The sequence below is a fragment of the Symphalangus syndactylus genome, chromosome 15, assembly GCF_028878055.3.
Source record: "Symphalangus syndactylus isolate Jambi chromosome 15, NHGRI_mSymSyn1-v2.1_pri, whole genome shotgun sequence".
Lineage (NCBI taxonomy): Eukaryota > Metazoa > Chordata > Mammalia > Primates > Hylobatidae > Symphalangus > Symphalangus syndactylus.
Window position 1 is genome coordinate 52092598 of NC_072437.2, and position 21345 is coordinate 52113942.

General features: G+C 31.1%; 1 long non-coding RNA gene across 1 annotated transcript in view; it reads right to left on the reverse strand.

Annotated features, from left to right (window-relative positions):
* Positions 1-754: 754 nt before the first annotated feature.
* The window catches only part of LOC129464117 (uncharacterized), a 99404-nt gene continuing 78813 nt past the window's right edge, over positions 755-21345 (reverse strand). The window contains exons 3-4 of the long non-coding RNA XR_008651440.2: positions 11472-11533; positions 755-1515 (exon numbers count right to left, since the gene is read on the reverse strand). This is a non-coding gene — a long non-coding RNA (uncharacterized lncRNA). The remainder of the gene's footprint in view (positions 1516-11471; positions 11534-21345) is intronic.

Consider the following 21345-nt stretch of genomic DNA (forward strand, 5'->3'; position numbering starts at 1 on the left):
GGTATATGGAGTTAACAATATATTTTAGTACTTAATTTGGAATATTTTCATAAATATATCAAGAAATAGTTTTTGATGCAAAGTTAGTGCATACATGAATTATTGAATAATCATTTTATGTTTCATCAATTATGCAATACAGTATTAAGGCAAAAATAATTTTGTTATGGAAAATTCATTTTCAAAATTGAAATATAAGATGTAAATGCACCCACAAACTGGTATGTACAATTAAGTATAAGTGAAACATTTCAAAAGCTGAATTAGATACAGATTCTCCCAAACTACTAAGTGGTATAATTGTTCTGGATAGGTTTCTTGCATTAATAACCCAGTCAATAGAAACATTTAATTTCCCAGAATGAAAACCTGATGAAAAAGAAAAAAGTGGTGGTTGGAGGTGGGGGGATTGTGAAAAGAACTATGAGCCACAGTAATTGACAATAGCAGGATACCTTTAAACTTCAATTTCTGAGGTTTTTCTGAGAAGGAAGAAAAATGAAGTTAAACAGCATCCAGTTCTCTAGCCCTATATAGTAGCATAGACATTTTTAATTACTATTAAATAAATTCAATTATGTTACTTTGAAGTTTAAATGCCACTTCCAACTTTTAGTAATTATTGCAGGTAGAATTGCATGATAATTTTATATATTAGGTATTTTTTTGGCTATTAGTACAACTTATTTGCCTATGAAGAATTAATGAAAATTAATTTTGATTTAATTTTTCCCAATAAAATAATATAACTTTATTTTAAGCTATTTTCTTTTTATGTAGTATATAAAATTATACTGAATTCTAAATAGCTTGAGCTTGACATAATTTTTAAAAATCTGAATTTGATGCTTCATAAATTAGTAAAGATTTACTGTAACAACCAGTATCAAGCTTTTTAGCCATAAAATATAATGCTATAGCAGAATTTTTAGATAGTAGAATCTATTAATAATATTTGATGATATTTCTTAAACTGTAGTTCATATATAATATATTTGAACTAGTATACAGGTAATTTTTGATCAAGGTGACCCCAGTCTTCTTTTTTTCTTAATAAGAAATGTACTTTGGGTATACCTTACTATTAACATGGGAAAGTGAAACAAAACATTATGCCATCATTTTTAAATTTTCACTAAATAATAATGTACGCAAGCACTAATTTCAATACAGTCTCTTTGAAAACTCTGCAGATTTATGTGAACTCTATTATTTGGTAAAATAATGCAACACCTAGATAGATATGCTGAAGAAAAATTTACAAAGGCTATATATATATATATATATATTCATTCAGTATTCTCTCTTTTCATAATTTTATATAGTATTTTCTATAATAGATGAAGTGTCACTATGCTCCCCTGGCTAGAGTGCGAGTGCAGTGGCTCTTCAAAGGTGCCATGATAGTGCACTGCAACTTTGAACTCCTGGGCTCAAGCAATCCTCCTGCCTCAGCCTCCCGAGTAGCTGGGACTCCAGGTGCATGTCACTATGCCCAGCTTTGCAGCATTATTTCTAGATGCAAAGAATTGGAAATAATAGTCAACAATATTGGAGTGATGCTTAGTATGACAAAATGAGATGACAATCCCTTAAGAAGCCATTCAAAATCATAATTTTGAAAAATATTTGAGTGTATAGAAAATACTTGTAATAATCATTCAGTCATAATTTTACAAATGTTTGTTAAACATCCCCATGGGCTGAGCCCCTTACTGAGCTCTGAGTTTGGTGTCTTGCACATTGCTGACACTCAGTAATGTGAAGACCAAAACAGAGTTCTTTAGGCAGTCCTTCAGTTTGGTGTGCATAGAAAAAAAGACATGTAATTTCATTTACACAATAAATTTATTAGTGGGGTGAATTTGGGTGATTGTAATATTTTCATTTACAGAAACTTTCAAGTCTCAATAATAGGCATATATTAATTAATGTGATAAATATAAGAAAATAAATATAGACATACATACAGGACAGGCAGACAGACAGACACACACACACACACACACACAGTGCTCTTATACCTTAAGCCACAGATTTTATCAGAGTTTAGATTCCAAACAAGGAAAGTAAATAATCCTCCTATATCAACTGTAGAGCTATAACACTAAAAGTCAAACATCATTAACAAAATAGACACAAGCCCTACTACCAAATTGCTCTCATGATGTTAGAAAAAAATTATATTACAAAAAACCCACACATAAAAAAACAAAAAAAACCCCCTAAACCCAGAAATCCTGTTACTCATGTAGTTCTTACTGCTTTTTATTTGAATTGTTCTTTTTCTTGATAACTTTCTCCTCTCTGAATCGTCACTGATATGTTCTTTATTAATATTTTCATTTCCTTCCCCATTAAACTCTTTGCTGTATTACGCTCTAAAAATATTTTATATCTAGTTTGAATGAATACAGACAATTTTATATCACCTCTTACAGTATCATCTGTGTTAAATCATATAATATTTGCAAAACTTATTTGGCAAAGGATTTTATTAGAACAATGGCACACAAACCAGCATAAAGCAGTGTTTATTTACAATGTTATGTGATTTTTTTAAATTTAAAATCAATTTGCTAAATATCATGACATCCACATAATGTGAATGTTGCTGTTTAGGTTAATTCATTTTTTTCTTTAAACTTCTTAATATCTTAACTTTTTTTCTATTCAGAACTCACCTTATTGCTTATAGAATAACGCAAAAGTATGTTAGATAACTTTTTACACAATTTCCAATGCAGTTTTCATATTCAAGTTTTAAAACTGATTATTTAGTAACAACTTTTGATGTACTCTGTTTGAATGTCAAATCCAGGCCCATCTGAATCGAAGATTTAAAAAAAAATAAATCTGAGGATCACAAGTTCAGAAACTTAGAACCGTATTTAGAAATTGCAAAGTGTCTTTATTTAGCCATGATTTCTGCTGCTTTCAGATCAGTAGATGAGTAATACTAGTATGCAACTGAAATTCTGTGCATGGGGTGTTCTGAAAACCACGACATCTCACTTAGAGAAGGAATGGCTCATAATTTCTCAATCAGATGTTGCTACCAATTGTACTGGTACACCATCTAAAAAATAAATGCTTCTTGCCATTGCTACTCCCTATTAGTATTATTGCTTTTATATTATTATTATTAATATTATTGCTGTTATTGTTCATATATTTACAACCTGTGCTGATGGGACTCTGCTAGTACTGGCACACACATGTTCATGATCTTCATGGAAACGGCTATACAGAGGAGAAATAGATGCTAAAAACATTTGGGCTTGCATGGTACCCAGAAATCAATTGGTAGATATATAATAATGAAGAGATATTTGCACACATTCAATACATATATATTTTAGAAGGTATACAAATTCACAAAGAAGTCACTCTTCATTTTGATATACTTCACAATACACATAATTACCCATGGTGTATGCTGGCTGCAATGATTAATTTTATAATTGCGATTATTAGCTCGCATGAAAACAAGACCTTCTCACAATGTCATAATAATAAGTCTTAAAGAAAGTTCTTCTTTAACCATTCTTCTCAATAAGTCTATGGCACTGTTACGTTAAACTATTTGACTTTTTGTATTTTTTAAAAATACCATTGTCCTCCATTTCCCTTACTCTATCTTAGTATTTATTCATTTATTCATGTATTTAACAAATATTTTTGTGTGTCTATGTGTGACAGACCACCTTCTGGCAAAGATAATATAGCTATGAACAAAATATATAAAAGCCCTAGCTTTCAGAAAGATTTAACTGGGGCAAGACAAATAAAGAAAATGAACAAGGTATACAACACTTACAATGTGGGTACAGGGGAGGAAGATCATAAAAATGGAAAGATGGATTCAAAAGGAATGGAGGTCAGGGGACTGATCTGTGAAAACGTGATATTCCTACAGAAACCTGAAGTAGGTGAGAGAGTGAACCTTGTCAAAGATACTGGGAGAAGGATATTCTTGGGAGAAGGAACAGAGAGAGCAAAGGTATCACAGTTTATTGTTTCTCCAACAAGCACTTCAAAGTAATAAATATGTTCAAAGTAAAATATATAGCAATACAGCTTTATTTACATAAACTATAATCTGAAAAGCCAAAGCAATTATCTAGATTATTAACACATTAATATCCCTATAGGTTGATTAGATGGGTTTTGCTAAAGTAACCTGGGAGAACGTAATACATTTTAATGTTACCTTCTGATACGCTAATACTTCATAAAATTAGCAAATGTGTACAGAGAACCTTTGTTTTTCCAGTAATTCTTTTGGGCCTCCAAACTCTCAAGGTAAATAAGTCCCAGGTTTTGCTCCCTGAAGAGTCATTCTTGTAGGAGAGAGAGACACAAGTATAATTCATGGTAATATAATTTAAGTATCACTATGGAAATGTATACAGAATGCTACTGCGAGATGGATAGTTAATTTAGCTTAGAGAAGGATAGAAAGTGCTTCATAAAGAAAGATATGTTCTAGTGTGACCTTGTAAGAGGCTGGACATATTCAACGCCAAGTAAAGCAGAGGTAAGAAAATTCATAAAGCAAACAAACAAGATAATTCAACATAATTGTAACATAACTCTTTTGAGGAGAGTAATTAAAGATACTTTATAGGAATTGATTATTATGAGTTAATGAGTGGCCTTGTTTCCACATCAGCTAATGAAAACAATCATTATAATTAATTATAAAAGCTTATATTGACTGAGTGCTTTGTATGTGCAAATTGAGTTTCATTAATCCTCAGAGCAACTCTGCAAAATGGGCACATTTGTAACTCCATTTTGGAGATCAGAATATTTAAATCAAGTAATCATTTAAAGGTCAAGAGAGTACCTGGTTGAAACAGGAATAAACTACTTGTTCTTCACTATAAGGTCAAATTCTTAAGCTTTGCTTACTATAAGCAGTGGGGAAGGCTCTGAAGGTGACTCACTGAGCTGAAGGACATTATAGATGACTGCGTCCTATTCATTTTACAAACAAAGAAAATGGAGTAAAATGAATTGGCTCCTTCTCCATATTTACAAATTCAAAGGCAAAACTGGAAAACGACTCTAGTCTCTTTATTTGGTATTTCATATTTGGCAAGATTTTCTAAAATAGTATTGTGCCCATTTGGAAACAGATCTCATCTCCTTCCTTCCTGTCAGCACATTTTCAGAACATATCTGCTTAGTAAATCCTGAATGATTTATTTTTGAAAAAAAAAAAAAATACAGACCAGATTCAAGAAACTTTACCCCAAATCTCTATTTTTGAGACCTTGGATACATTTATCTCTTTGGCAATGAGTTCTTCATTTTTATAAAATAAAAAGTTGAATCGAATGTAATATCTTATACCTCTCAAAATCAATTGTAAATGCTGCTACTTTTCATTCTTCTAATTGTGCCCTTGGGTATTGCTGAAATGTCAGTTACCATTGAAAATAATATTTTACATTTGTCCAACTGAAAGGATCATGCAAATTTTAACATATTCGCTTTTTAAAAAATAAGATATCTGCAGATTTTGTTATTTTAAAATTCCCTGTACAGTGGAGAAAGCAGCTATTCAAAAGGTTAATTTTAACACTACTCATTCAGTAAGTGGTAAATGGAAATTCAACCACAGTTCTTCTGATTCAATGTCCATTAACTACTCTGCTAAGTTCAGTGGTCTTTTGAATGTAGCACAGTTTTACGACCTATGATGTGACTAAATGAGAAATCAGAGCCATGAAACATGAACAAAAATCAAAAAGAGCAGAATCTGTAATCAATTTGGGAAAGATGTTAAAAGTAAAATAACTACTGATGGAAGGATTTGAAATTGCTTGGAAAAAATGGAAGCCAGCATTTCTTAATCAATCTTGGGATAGTTGGACACCTGATTTAAAAGGACGACTGATTGACTTCAGAATCTGGAAAGCTGTCGGTGAAATTTAGTCATTAGAGTGTTATTATTTTATTCAAGGTTATTAATTCACCTTTTAACATAACTTTAATGCCTTCTCTTCATTTGTCAGTTATTAGCTTTTGCCCTAGGTTGGATTTTAATTACATTTACTTTCTTTGTCATTAGATGTGATTTGCTAGGTCATTCTGCCACTTCAAAAATCAGTTGATGAGACAGCTGATTATGTACTTAATGAAACTTAGAGATGATTTTGTGTGAAATGATTCTCTCATCGTTATTTCAGTTCAAAATATGTTATAGTTTCTTTCTTGTCATATTCAGGATTAAAAAATTAATATGTGTCTGCAAGAAAGAATGTATAGTCTACAACAATATTTTGACTGTGATAATGCCATTCTGCTAAGATAGTTTATTATGGTGAGAGTATTACCACAGAGAAAATCTTTTTTGTCATTGACACTCAATACTATTGAGAAACCTTTTAACCCAAATAATTAGTGATAGGCAACTTAAGCCAAAGACAATATATACTTTGTCCTACAATTTTTTCTTATAAAAGTTTTTGAGTGTTTATCCAGTTATGAGTTAGATCATTTGATACGTATGTGCATAATACTTATGTACATATAAAACAGTGCTTAGGGATATACCCTTTAGGATTCTTATGACATTTTATGTGTGTATATAAATATAGATATATGTATGGCTGTTTGCAGCATACTAAAAGAAATACCAGTGTAAAAAGTAGTGGAATGTAGCATGAGAATTGAATTGCTTTTTCTAGTGTCACTAGCCACATAAGCATTAGACAACATGGGATAAGATGGCATAGCGATGCTATGAGACAGTGGTGCACGCTCCTGAAGCAAAATATTTGAATTCAATTTCAAACTTTTGTACTTATATAAAAATGAATTGGCAGAATTTCTTCTCTTTGTCTTAGTTTCCTAATCTGCAAAATAGGGATTATTTTATAGACTAGGAGATATTTTTACGAAGCTAATACAAACATGAATTTTGACGAAGCTAATACAAACATGAATTTTTTTCCTATGTAGATATATTGCTTATAATATTTCCTGGAAAAAATAATCACTCCCTGAATGTTATCTATCACTGTTATTACTATCACATAGCAACATTTTAAATTTTAATGTCAATTTTTCCTCATAGATTACATGCATAAGTTATAAGCCAAGGTTGCTTGCTAAAATATCTGCAATCTGTAAAGCATTTTTTTCTGATTTGTCTCTGCCTCCAATCTCTAGTCTACCTTGGGATGGTCTTAGGACACAGCTGTAGCACTAATGACCTGGAGGTCAATGACACAGTTCCTATCTCTCTTAATCTGTGAGAGGCACCAAAATGAGGGAGAACTATCAAGATCTAAGAATATATCCTTTTTGTATTGTTCAGTAGCAAAACTTTGTAAGGAGCACAATATGGGAATGTGATCATTCAGTTTATGGTAGTAATTATTCAGAGACCAAAGTAGATATTTTTTTCAACAGTTCAGGATTAGTAAACTCTGGTTCTCAGAGTGAGAGATGGATTCTCAGCAAGACTCAGTCCTCTGTTTTGTACCTGGATATTGATTCTCATAATGTCATTGATGGACATTAAAATAGTATTCTTTTTTCTCCTTCTTGGCTCTGAGTCAGCTCTTCAAATGACCGTGAATTTATACTGAGCCAGAAGTGCTGAAGAAAGCTTCATTACTGGTGGATAAAGTGCAACACCATCATTCATTTTTTAATTTAGGCTCTGCTTAAAGTGTTGGATGTCGTAATCAATTACATTAACACATGATGCAATTTGACTCATTTGAGCAATTTTAATCAGGATTTCATCCTCATCATAGTGCTGAGACTGCTGTATTGAAAGAAAATAATGACCTTTTGATTGCAACAAGGGATGTTGTCTTTCATGATTTTGTTGGACCTTTTGGCAGCATTTGATGCAGTTAATCATGACATTTTATTGGCTGGTTTATAGATTTTGGTAGAATTTTCTCAAATAAAATTAAAACCAATTCAAATGTTATCTCTCAGTGATCTATTTAAATGTCTGTTCAGTAAGGTTCTTTGATCTCCACTGTAGGATTCTGTAAGAAAAGACCACCTTGCTTTCCTATTTATATTTTGTACAAATGCACTTTCTTATAGATGAGTATTTTGGACTTTTATAACATCATAGAATGCTTTGGATAGTATTTAACATCTCTGGTTGAAAAATTAGTGAACCGTGTTTGCTGATGAAATACCTTATGTTGGCCAATTGTATTGCTTTATTAGGTATGTCTAGTTACATATCTCTAGCTCCTAATTTGGTTTTTTAGAGGGAGAGTGAGATTATATAGCATAGACATGCAATAAATAGGAAACACAGTATTCTTCGGTAAGTCCAGATATTTTCAGAGGGGGTCTTAGAGGTCACAGTGACCAAACTATCAATAAGGTAGCTCTTGATATCATCTAATACTTTATTTACCTTGGATGCTTAACCGTACTGACATTATATTTGCAATTATGCAGAAAGCAGCTAGAAGCTACTTGATATTGTTTGGCTCAGAGGCACAGGGAAAATACTAATGTCTTTCTTCTTTCATAATTTCATTGATGAGAAACTTAAAATTTAAATGAATATTAAAGGATCACCAGTTGTCAAATATAAATGTGTTTCTGGAAGAAAATGGTTAGCAGTAGGCCTATAGATGATTCCCTCAATTCAATGGAGGGGTGGCCCCATGAAACAAAGAAGATAGCCTGGTCAAATACACTCATAAATAGTGTAATGACAAACCTGTTGCAAACATGTTACTGGTATTTGCTGGTGAAAAAGCACTTATCTATAAAATGTTCTTCACATGTTATACTTGTTTTTATTGCTTAGTATAAGCACATGTGGAGCATAGGGATTTAAGAGCATGGCTCCTTGGTAAAGGTCCTGTATGTTATGTAAATATCAGAGTATAAAATGGGATGTATTACAACTAAAACAACTCAATTTTTATTTTAATCAATGTAGTTGCGAACATTGTTTAGAGACTTGATATGCTATTCTGTTCTGCTCTTATGTAGCAAAAAAAAAAAAAAAAGGCTCAAAACAAACAACAACAAACGAGACAACTGCAGTGGCAGTCCCTGGACTTCTCTGCTTTGCTTGTACATTGTGATCATTTCTATGGCTCAGATTTTTCATAAACCTCAAGCTCTGAGTGAGCCTGATTAGACAATACAGTTCTTCTTTCTATTTCAGTTTCTCAGAGGATTGCCAAAGAAATTATGTTTTTACTTATTTTCTATGTCTTTTCTGGAAATAATATAGTATGTATTCCTTAAGATAATGAAATTAAATACTAAATATGATTCATGGATAATTATTTTAAATTGTATTTTAAATGAATTTGGAATTTTGTGTTAATAAGGATCCTTATATAAGTGGTCCTTTTCATTGTGGTGGCACTAGTGTTAAACTGCTAATTATATTAACATATTATAGCTAAGCATTATCTTTTGATAATATTTCTGAATAGGTACCTAGGGATTTGTAATTTTCAGAACATATTTTTCATTATATTTATTCTAAACAATCCTTTCCTAATAGTAATTTTTTTTTACTTATTATTTACAGTATTCTGTTGCCCAAACATTAACACTTTCTTCCTTGGTTGTCTGCCTCTTCAACTCCCTAAGCCTGCATATTGTTTTAATCAACCTATTGCTTTTCCCAATCTTACTTCTGAATTTAATGAGACAAAACCACATGACAATGAGCTCTAAATTCACAAAAAATTTCAATTTTATACAGCAATTCTTCAATATCCTTTAATCAAAACCCTCCTTGATTCTCAAACCTGCACTTCACAGACTACATCTTAAACAGCAGATATCCTTATTTACAATTAAATAGCTTTAATGAGATACAGACTCCATCAATATTTTACCCTTTCAAACTAGAAAATTACTTGCATTGTAATACCACTTTCTCCTTAACCTTCTATCTGAAATGAAGGTGTTTTTGTTATTCTGAAGTGTAATTTCTCCATTTAAAAAAATCTGAAACACATACCTTCTTCCCAATGGGAGTCTTATTTCATCAGTTGTCTTGTCTTCAGCTTGTCATTTTTTTCCCTGTGTAATTATTCTGGCCCCCACCTCCCTTTTTTAAATACAGTAGAACTTAGATATAAATATAAGTACTGTCATCTTATCATAATGCATCTTGTGTAGCTACTGAAGTATTTGTCTTTTCCTCCAAATCATACAAGTTCTTAAAAGAGTAGCCTATGGTCTATAATCTCCAATCTTATATTTATTTAATTTTTTAGTACCTTGCCTATTACCCAGCTAGCACTGTTCTTCCCGGTGTTACCAAGGACTTTTCAGTTTCCGATTTCAATAGTTGTTGTGGTGGTGGTAGTTATTGTTGTTGCTCTGTATTACCTCATTTTTCTGAAGCATTTACTATTGGTGACCATCCATGTTTTATCTAATTTCTCTAATAAAATGCCTGGTCTCCTCTAACTTCTTTGTATGTTTATTGATTGTGGTCTTTCTTAGATCCTCATCTCAATTTGACCACTGAAACTTTAGTGCTTTCTAGGTTCTTTCACTGACCTACTCAATTCACTTATTTCCTTTGTTATCTTAAGAAGGCTCATGGCTTTTTGCCAGTGCCTAAATGTTGATAACCTCAGATCTCTCTCTTCTACTGCTGTCTTCTGAAATGTAGAACAAAACTTGTAATAACATGCAGGATATCTGTACTTTGATTTATTTAGCTTGTCCAAAACTTTACTCATTAGTTGTTACTGTCCTCAAAACATGCACTTGAAGGTGCTATCTTTAATCCACTTACTTACATAAGCAGAAGCCCAGAAGTAATCTAGAGAGGTTTCCATTATAGTGTGTCCCAAATTGGTTGCAGGTATAGATCAATATTGCTCATCTCTGCCCTTTTGTCAGATGATTATCTCTCATTAAATGTAAGTTTATCTGTATATTCCAAAATATTTTGAAATATTATTATTTTGTTTGTATTTTATGGTGTAAAAAATGCTTAGATTCTTCTTATATTCTCATTTATGATATCTTAACAAGTCATTCGACTTGGTCACATCAATATATTAAATACCTCTCAAAACTGCTTCATATTTCCTATTACCTCCACCCCCAATTCTTTTGTTAAGAGCTTTTTCATATCAACCCTGGATTATGGCCAGAGCCATTTAATTAGCCTCCGTGAATCTAATGTACCTCCAAACTCAATCCAATCTCTATAGTGCTACCAGAGAGCTCTTCAAAACCTAGCATTCAATTTATTTGTTTAAAAATATCTCCAGATCATTATCCACTTTTAAAAGAGAAAATCAGTAAGCCACATAAGAAACACCTTCATGTTACAGCAGCTGGCTGTACTGGCAGTCTGGTCCTTTTACCCAAATATTCTAATGGTTCATAACACTTTTCTTCAGGAAGACCTTCACTGATTTCCCTAAGTTGGGAGAGGCATCATGGTGTTTTTGTATAATCCTAATTACAATAATATTTACCCTGTAATGTTTCAGTTTGCTTGTGATCCAATTAGTCCATGGTCCTTTCAGAAACTGTGAATCTGTATGAATTAACAAATATATCAGCATTAAAATGATCCTGTATTTATAAGTTAGTAATAGAAAAGCTTAAATATATAGACCATTTGTTTTAGAATGTCATTTTCTTTTCTACCACTTGACTATACTAGCTGATATATCAATTTATTCTCTTTCAAGCAATGTCCATGCACACTCATCTCTAACATTTTGTATTTTGTTTCTGTGTTTTTTGCTTTAGAAACCACTACAGAAACCACCAGATTTCTAAGCAAAGAGAAACATAGTTTTGAAAGTAAAATTTGAGCATAGACTTTGCACGTGAAACTTGTGAAGAATCATTTTAATTTGTGTATACTTGTGGAGTAAAATGTCATGTTTTGATATATATATATATATAAATAAAATATAAAGATTCAGTCAAGCTAATTACTATATCCATCACCTCATCAACTTAACTATTTTTTTAGTGACATCATTAAAAATATTATTTTAACAAGTTTGAAAGATGTAATACATTATTATTAACTGTGGTCACCATGCAGTGCCGATCACTAAAACTTATTTTTTCAGTCTAAATGAAACTATGTACCTTGTGATTAACATCATCCCTATCCCCACCACTTTCCAGGCCCTCCATCCCAACCCAGACTGTCTTTCTACTCCCTTTCCAAGAAATAAACCGTTTTAGATTCCACATATAAGGTAAGATCATGCAATATTTGTCTTTCTGTGCCTGGCTTATTTTACTTAGCAAGATGTCCTCACATTCCATCCATGTTGTCATTAATGATAAAATTTCTCATTTTTAAAGGAGAGATGAGTTTTTGTTAGAAAGGAGTAAAATCAATTGAGGTCATGTCTCAGGGGAGGAAGAAGATTGGCACGGCATGGAAAAAGTCGAAGTCTGAGCAGAAATAAAGAAGAAATATATTTCAGACAGGAGGAACAGAGTACAGAATGTATACAGAAATAGGAATTAAAATATGATTTATTAAAATATTTCCTAAACCCATATGTTAAAAATCTTTCATCTTTCAGTTACAGTTCATCTTAGACTTACCTACACCTTCTCATTTAATTATAAAATATTATTTGCTATTTCTCACATGATAACAGAATTAAATCTTTTAAAGTTTAGCTGATTATTTTTGTTATTAAAAATAGCAAATGCTCACTATAGGAAATTGAGAAAATATAAACAATAACTGTATTTCTTTTCAGTTTTCCTAAACAATTTTTGACATTGATACATTAAATGTTTTAGAGTTCATTTGGGCCTCTACTGAAGCTCCCTGCTTAATTTTATAATCAGCAAATTCTCAAGATATACAAATTTGGTAGAAAAAGAGACTAATTTTATTAACATTTATGTGATAAATAAGTGATATAACTCATTTTATTTTTTTATTTTTATTTTTTTTTTTTTTTGAGACAGAGTCTCGCTCTGTTGCCCGGGCTGGAGTGCAGTGGCGCAATCTCGGCTCACTGCAAGCTCCACCTCCCGGGTTCACGCCATTCTCCTGCCTCAGCCTCCGAGTAGCTGGGACTACAGGCGCCCGCCACCACGCCCGGCTAATTTTTTGTATTTTTTAGTAGAGACGGGGTTTCACCGTGGTCTCGATCTCCCGACCTCGTGATCCGCCCGCCTCGGCCTCCCAAAGTGCTGGGATTACAAGCGTGAGCCACCGCGCCCGGCAACTCATTCTATTTTGGAAATTAGCAATAACGGTTATGCTGATGTAAATTTCTCAAGGCTTTAAATGATTTACCATTGTGAAGTTATTGGTAATTAAAATTATGACCATAAAATTTACTAATATTTAATGTGTTCTAATTATATTTTAATATCTTGGGGAAATAAGACTATATACAATATAAATAACCCCAAGCAAAATTTGAATCAGAATTTATTTCATTTCAATTTGAAATAAAAATCTACTAATCCTAAAGGAATGCCTACCTTTGTATCTATTTGAGATTTTTAAAAAAATCCTAATTAAGACAGTATTTATCACATAAACAGTTGTTCAGGCTTAATAATAATTTATCAGTAGCCTTATGACATTTTAACAACTTGATTCTCTAAATACTTAATATGTGAATCCAATCATTCTTTACACAAACATAGAATCAGAATTTGTTGGGCTCAATGTTTCCAGTGTTGAATCCTTTGAAAAGCCTTTGGTATGCTTTTACTACCTTATGCTATCTTGGACAAGTTATTCAAACTTTTTGAGATTTAATATACTTATCTATGAAATGCAAACATTTGCTAAATTAATATAATAATGAAATCAGTTAATGAATATAAAGCTTCATTACCAGGATAAGACATTAAAAGCAGAAATGTATTAAATGTAAATTTCTTCTTTCCAAAGTACCTATTATAATCACACTTTATTATGCTCATATGTATGTCAGTATGTCCAGCTACTATCTATCTATCATCTATCTATATCTCTATTTATAATCTATCAAGAGAGTTTCAATGTTCAGACTCCCATCATGTGTTTCTTCCTTTATTGTTATATTTTTTTGCCAGCTTCTTTTCCTGAATGATAGACTCATATCTAAAGCTCCAACTTGATTTTGAAGAGACCAGATAAGGAGTATAATTAGTAAAAATAATAATCAATAAAATGATAAAGCAGAAAAAAAATGAAACAAAGGAAAGCTAATTCCGAAGGGTTTACTTTTCCTGCAGGCAAAAAAATAGCCAAGTACCATATCTTGGTATTGACAGATTAACCAACAGTTTATAATATATTACAGTATCTTTTTAGTACCATCTCTCTCTGCTCCAGCAAAAATAAAATATTCACTATCTTCTTAACTCTCATGGGATAAGAAACATACAATTCTTGCCACATGATCATTTTTTTCTTATTGTTCTTTTCCTCTAATGCATTTAAAGTCTTATGGAAGCCCATCTTTCCCATTGCATTTTTTTCTCTAATAATATCAATTTATTTTTTCCAATCACAATGTAACAGCTTCCCAGGACCACTGTATTGTCCCACCATATTCTGCTTTTTATTGTCAGTTTGTTTTAATGCACTTTATTAAATCCCACTTACTTATAGATAGAAAATAAACCTTATGCATTTGGTAACTAAGACATGAAGATTTTCCTATTATATACACTAAATACCAAGAAAAACTATATTGTCATTCATGGAAAATGTATATGTAGTTAATGACAATTTTATGACCTAGATGTAATTTACTTACTGTATAATAGTGTAATTATTTACTTCTGTTTATATTTGTAAATTACATTATTATATGGAATCAAGTATTATTTTACCAAGGATATGGCTATAAATAAGATTTATAATGTAGTTAACAATAACTCCTATTAGTCAGATATACAATAATGCCTATAAAACTATTCTGGAAACATGTTTTAATTTAAATTGAAAGCAAAAATATGGCTAGCTCATAGAATAAGCATCCCCTAATTAACACCTTGAATAGGTGAAATGTACTAGAGATGATGACCAATAAACTGTCAGAGAAATGCCTATTGGCAGAAGACATTCAAAAAAGAACGAATTCATACTTTCGCCTTAAGATGTGTAATAGTGTACATTTTTTTAAAAAGAAGGCTTTGCCACACAAAATAACCTTATGATTTATTGAAGATTTGATGAGATACTTTGTGACAGTATCTCATAATCATATGTTTATGATAGATTAAGTGAGCTTAAGTAAATGTATAAGATGAGCATGTCGTCATTGAAATAAAATTTTCTGAAAATCTGTATGGAATGTTTATTACCATTGTTTATATTTAATCATTTAAACAATTTATTTTAATTTCAGCATACTCAATATTTTAAAAGAAATTTTTAAAGAAAATTTACAGAAATAGATATTTCTTGAAATTATTATTTCAAGAAGATAGTGTATTTGGTACTTTCATAAAAATAGCTAGTTTAGGAGAAAATATTTCTAGTAATATCAAAAGTTTTATATAGATATGTTCAGTTAGTTTCAATATATTTTATAGTCACAAAATATCCCATTATGTGTCATATTCCATAGGCAGCTATGATAAGACAGACATTTTACTGAAGTTCTGTTGCTAGGACTGAGTAAAGAACATAAAATCTGTGCCTGCAAACAGGCTGACAACATTGCAATTTTGATATATTAGCTGCTCTTTAAATTATATCATTAATACATATTTTTAAGACAAATATGATAGTAAAGCATTTTTAGTGAATTATATTCTATAGAAAATTTGCCTATTTTAAATGTTGTGTTTCATGCATGATGAATTCAAAAGTACTAAGGAAATGTATATTAATGTGTAACTACTGTTTAAAAAGAAAAGCAATAGACATACACACAGAGTAGTACTGCTAAAATTATCTTGAAGACTTTTAGAGTTAACTCATGAAATAAAAATTTTCATTTTCTGTTCAAAATTATAATAATGTTGGGATCCCAAAGTACAATGTATCTAGAAAGATTGCCTCTCACTCAGCTGCATAGATCAACAAAAGCTTAATATTATTTTTTAATTATATATTATACATACCTCAGAGACCTATGTTAAATAATGTCATTGAGTAAGCTAAGAGATAGTATATAAACAACAGAAAATAAGTATGCATCTATACTATTCACATTAGTAGACTTTCTGCCATCACAAAATTCCCCAGAAGATGTCAATGCAAGGCTGTAAGATATTACATTCTAAACAGAAAAGTGAACTAAATCAATGAAAGTCACTGGGGACATCAAGAGTATAGCTACAATGTCAACACCAAATGACAAGATGCCAGTAAATTTGTTTGGAGAAAATTTGTTAGGTACAGCAAAATAATTTTAAAAGATAGCTACATATTAAAGATATACTTTAAAAAGTAACATCACTATAAAACTGAAAAATGTACTATATATGAAGGTCTTTTAAAATATAATTTTTCTTTTAAATATACTAGTGACAAAAATCATCCAAATAAAAGAAATGTTGGGAAAATTATTTGAGAAATAGGTAGCTGAAAATTTCTACTTTCAAGATTAAATATTATAACACTTCAAATTTCCTTTTGAGCATCTATGTGTGTATGTGTGTGTGTGTGTGTGTGTGTGTGTATTTAAAAGACACAAAAGCTCCATTTTATGAGACAGAAGGAGATAGAGTGAGAGAGAGAGATGGCGGTACAACATGACAATTTATACAGCCATCCAGGGACCACACAGGGCTATTTCTACAAATCCTTCTCTACAGGGAGAACTTTGTATCTGTTCAGTACTTGTTCTCCCTTGCCTTTCTAAAATCTTTTCTAGACCTTACTAACTTATTTACTGCAACATAAATTAATTGTGACAGAAAGAATGGAAGTCTATATTTTTTTCTGTAAGAAAAATCATGTTATAAACTTAGTAGCCAGTGACAAGTTTATAACTAGATGATATCCTAATATATAAACAAAACAAAAAAATGGAAAAATTCACATGTCTCTTAGCTATGCACTTTAGAAAAAGCTCCAAAGAAGCATATAAATAAATCTCCAAATAAAACCAAGAATAGACATATATCTGGAAGACAGCCAGTAGTAATAAAGCTTCTCAAATAGAACTCCAGTGCACGTCACATTAGAGAAATGAGGCCATGCAATGTGTTACTTATAGTCCTCTATAAATAGTTTAGTTTACGTGTTGTGTGTGCGTGTGTGTAACAAAAGATCATTTTAATTTTTGTTAGTAAAATAGGAATTTTACCTGATAATGTATATTTTAGTTAGGTTTCTGGTTATATGTGAGGTTGAACTTACATTTCTGAGTTATAGATATCATAGAACTGCCAAAATTAAAAGAAAATGGTGACCATTCAAAAATCGTTCTCATAGCAGTTTATACTAAATGTGCATACATACTGCTGAAACTAAAATCAACACAAGAAGACATTTGGTCAGTGCAGAATGTGTAAATATTTTGATTACTGAATTCTTAATAACCTTAGCAAAACTACAAAATCACAAAATATAAAGAATCGTACTTGGAAAAATAAGTTGAGTTTACACTGGGAAAATTTCTTCAAAACCTGCATGCTTTTCAATTTCTCATTTATTTCAGTGTTACTCAGGACATTGGTTAACTGTTTAATTCTATAGGTCTACCAGATTTGCTAGATCTTCAGAACCTCAACAATATCTGGTAAAAACTGAACAACATCAATGCATACTTATTGAATGGAGTATGTAATAGTTAACCATAATTAATCTTTAGATACTTTTGAAGATTTTACTAGATTTTTCTTACCTTTGTATAATACAAATTGTGATATAATGTATTGATTTTAATGATCATCATACTACATATTTTATTCACAAGTTGTTTGATAGTGAACTTTTTTCATATTTTATTTTGGGAACAATTACTTTGATAAAAATTTGGTATTCCCTATAACACATGTTATTTGAGGTAGTGATGGAACATTTAGAAGCTGAGTTTTAGAATCTAGTATCCTTGCCTCTGTGTATATCTTTCAACTTCTGAGATAACCTGAGCTTCTAAACTCTTTCATTTAAAGAAATGACTTCTTGGTATCAAATGTATGTGATGACAAACACATTGAATTAAGGTTTTTGAACACTATGGCTTGCAAAGCTAGATAATGTTGACAATATAAAAACTGTAATAAAACCTTGTGAATAGACAAACTCCAATAACACCTTGTCAATAGACAAACTCCAATGAAACCTTGTTTAGTTGGCAATCATTCTCAATGAAAAATATGTTCATAAAAAACAATGAAATACTTTCATAAATAACAATGAAATAACTATATATTCTCAAAGCATTTCACAGTATTGATATTTATTACAGTCATGCGCTGCTTAATGGGATATGTTCTGAGAAATACATCAATAGGCAAATTTGTTCTTGTGTGAACATCATAGAGTGTACTTACTCAAACTTAAGTAGTGTAACCTACTACACACCCTGGCTACATGGTATAACCTATTGCTCCTAGGATACACACCCATATAGCATGTTACTGTACTGAATACTGTAGGCAATTGTAACACAATTTTAAGTATTTGTGTACATAAACATATCTAAAGATAGAAAAGTGACAGTAAATTATGGCATAGAAGATAAAAATTGGCACAACTAAATAGTACACTTACTGAATGAAGGTTGCAACATTGGCAGTTGTTCTGGGTAAGTCAGTGAGTGGGTGAATGTGAAGGCCTAGGGCATAACTGTACATTACCGTATTCTTTATAAAGACTGTACACTTAGACTATGCTAAATTCATAAGACATTTTTCAAGTTATTTATTTTCTAATAATTAATCTTAGCTTACTGTAAGTTTTCCACTTTATAAGCTTTTTCCTATTTAAAATTTTTTACTCTTCTGTAATAACATTTAGCTTAAAACAAAAACACATTTACAGATGTACCAAAATATTTTCTCTATATTCTTATCCTATAAGCTTCTTTTCTTGTTTTTTTTTCTTTGTTTTACATTTTAAAATTTTTGTTAAAAATGAAGACACAAAGACACACATTAGCCTAGGCCTACACAGGGTCAGAATCGTCAAGATATCACTAGGCAACAGAAATTTTTCAGCTTCACTAAAATATTATGGGATCACCATTGTATATGAGGTCTGTTATTAACCAAAACATTATTATTGCAGTTCCTGATTGTATTTCAGATGTATTATGATTTGTTATCACTACATCCTTACCTATAGAAAGTCACCCAAAAGAGAATTAAAACTGATAAAGATCAAGTTAACAACAATAAAAAGCAAAATAATAGAATAGCAATGCTTGTGTAGTAGTTTACTTATGAGAGAGTATGTTTGTTATCATGGTCAATTTTCCCCTTATTCTTCTTCATCTTGTTATTGAGCATATTTTGGTATCAAATACACATTTGTTAATATCACACATGCTCATATAAAATAATTTTAGGCAATTTATATTGACAATTATATAAAACCACCAAACATACTAACAAGAAGCCAATTGTCGACTGAAGCTCTATTTTGTATCAGGCAATGTATACACAGTTTTTTATTTAATTAGCAAAATGGAATAAAACAAGGAAGAGAAAACTCTGTGATATATACATTCTTCCATTTCACAGAAAAAAGAAACGGATCACACTTGGATAAGTAACTTGATCAAAGACCACTCGCATTCAAATTCAGAGTTCTGCAATGTAAAATTCCATGCTTTTATAAATGCATTAGTCCATCTATAATGTATTGCCAAAAATTAATTACTAAAGACATAAGAGGAGGAAGAAATCCTATAGAGGACTCATTTTATTAATGATAAAATCCAAAATTTAGCTCTGAACATCTGATGACCTAAAACTATTATCTACCAAAATTGTTTGCATAGCTGTTACTTTTTATATTCTTTAGGTTAAGATATATCTTCTGGAACATTCATTTTTTTTCAACTAAACTTTTGATAAGAGCAACTTATTGCACAAAGCATTTTAAATCTTTGGCAAAATATATACCAGAAGTATTTTCTTGATTTTACTTCAAAAAGATCTGTATCTTCTGAATACCAAGTGTATATGCAGACAATACTAGTGATGCTTTATTGAAAAGGTGAGCGCATTTGAACTCTATTCTGGTCTTGAAGGGAAATGGAGGGTGTCAGAGATACACATGCTTAAGAATATTAACAATATGAATCTGACCTCTTCTTGTCAAGCAGGGGTCAAATAAGCTCAAGTATCCGAATGGGTGATGGGTTAACATACTGTGCCGTGGGCCTTATTCTGGAATCTCCAAAGGGCTGTACTGTGATGGTGCTCTAGTATGTTTCTTTCTCTATTTGATGTTAAAGGGATCAGAAATAGAGTTTCAAAGAGCAATATGAAAGTGATATAAGGTGTTCAATCCAAAGGTTATGAAAGATGATTTTATGAAGAAAATCAAAGGTGCTCTATTTGCAACCAAGGCTATTTCAAAACTATTGAAAGTATTTCTTTGGAATCAGAAGATATATATATATGTAATCTGCTATAATGAATAGTAGTTACAGGTGAAATCTAATTAAATAAAATATAATTGCAATGAAAACATGTAAAATATATAAAACTTCACAGGTACAGAGTGTTTCACAGTTTGTAAACACTTTTCTGTACAAGATCTAGTTCAAAATAAAAATCACTTACAAAACTTAGAAACAATAATAATAATGCTCAAAGATGGGGAAAAGGTTTAAACTTTTAGGTTGATTGATGCTTATGTTTTTAAAACCTCCTCACAGATAGTATTTTTTTAGATTTAAAAAGTATGACTTGCCTGAAATCATAGGGAGCAAAAGTGTCACTCTTTAAAATCGGATCGGAGTCACCAATTTCCCTCTGTAAAACCTACTGTTGCTAATCATAACAGGAACCACCCTGTGTATGTTCAAATGCCTTTTTAAAAAACACATATTCATGAATTTAATATTTGTAATAGGTTTTTTTCAGGTAGATATTACTAGTATCCTAACTCTATGTTAAGAATACTAAAAGTCAAAGAAGTTTAACACTTCCATGCAATACTATTTGCCAAAATCAGCCCTGAAATCCAGGTCTTTATTTGAGATCATATGTTTCTTGTACTATGCTGGATTGCTAGACTGTACTTCACAGTCAAATCACTCCATTAATTTCAGCACAGTATAGGAAATTTGTAGGTTCTTTGAAGTTTCCTGTATTTAATTTGATAGAAATAATACACAGAAATAAAGAATTCCAAAGTTAGAAGAAACTCTTCTTGTAATAAACTGTATTTTTAAAATGATCAAACAAACTTTAGCTTTCTTTATCCATTTACCACAAAAAAAT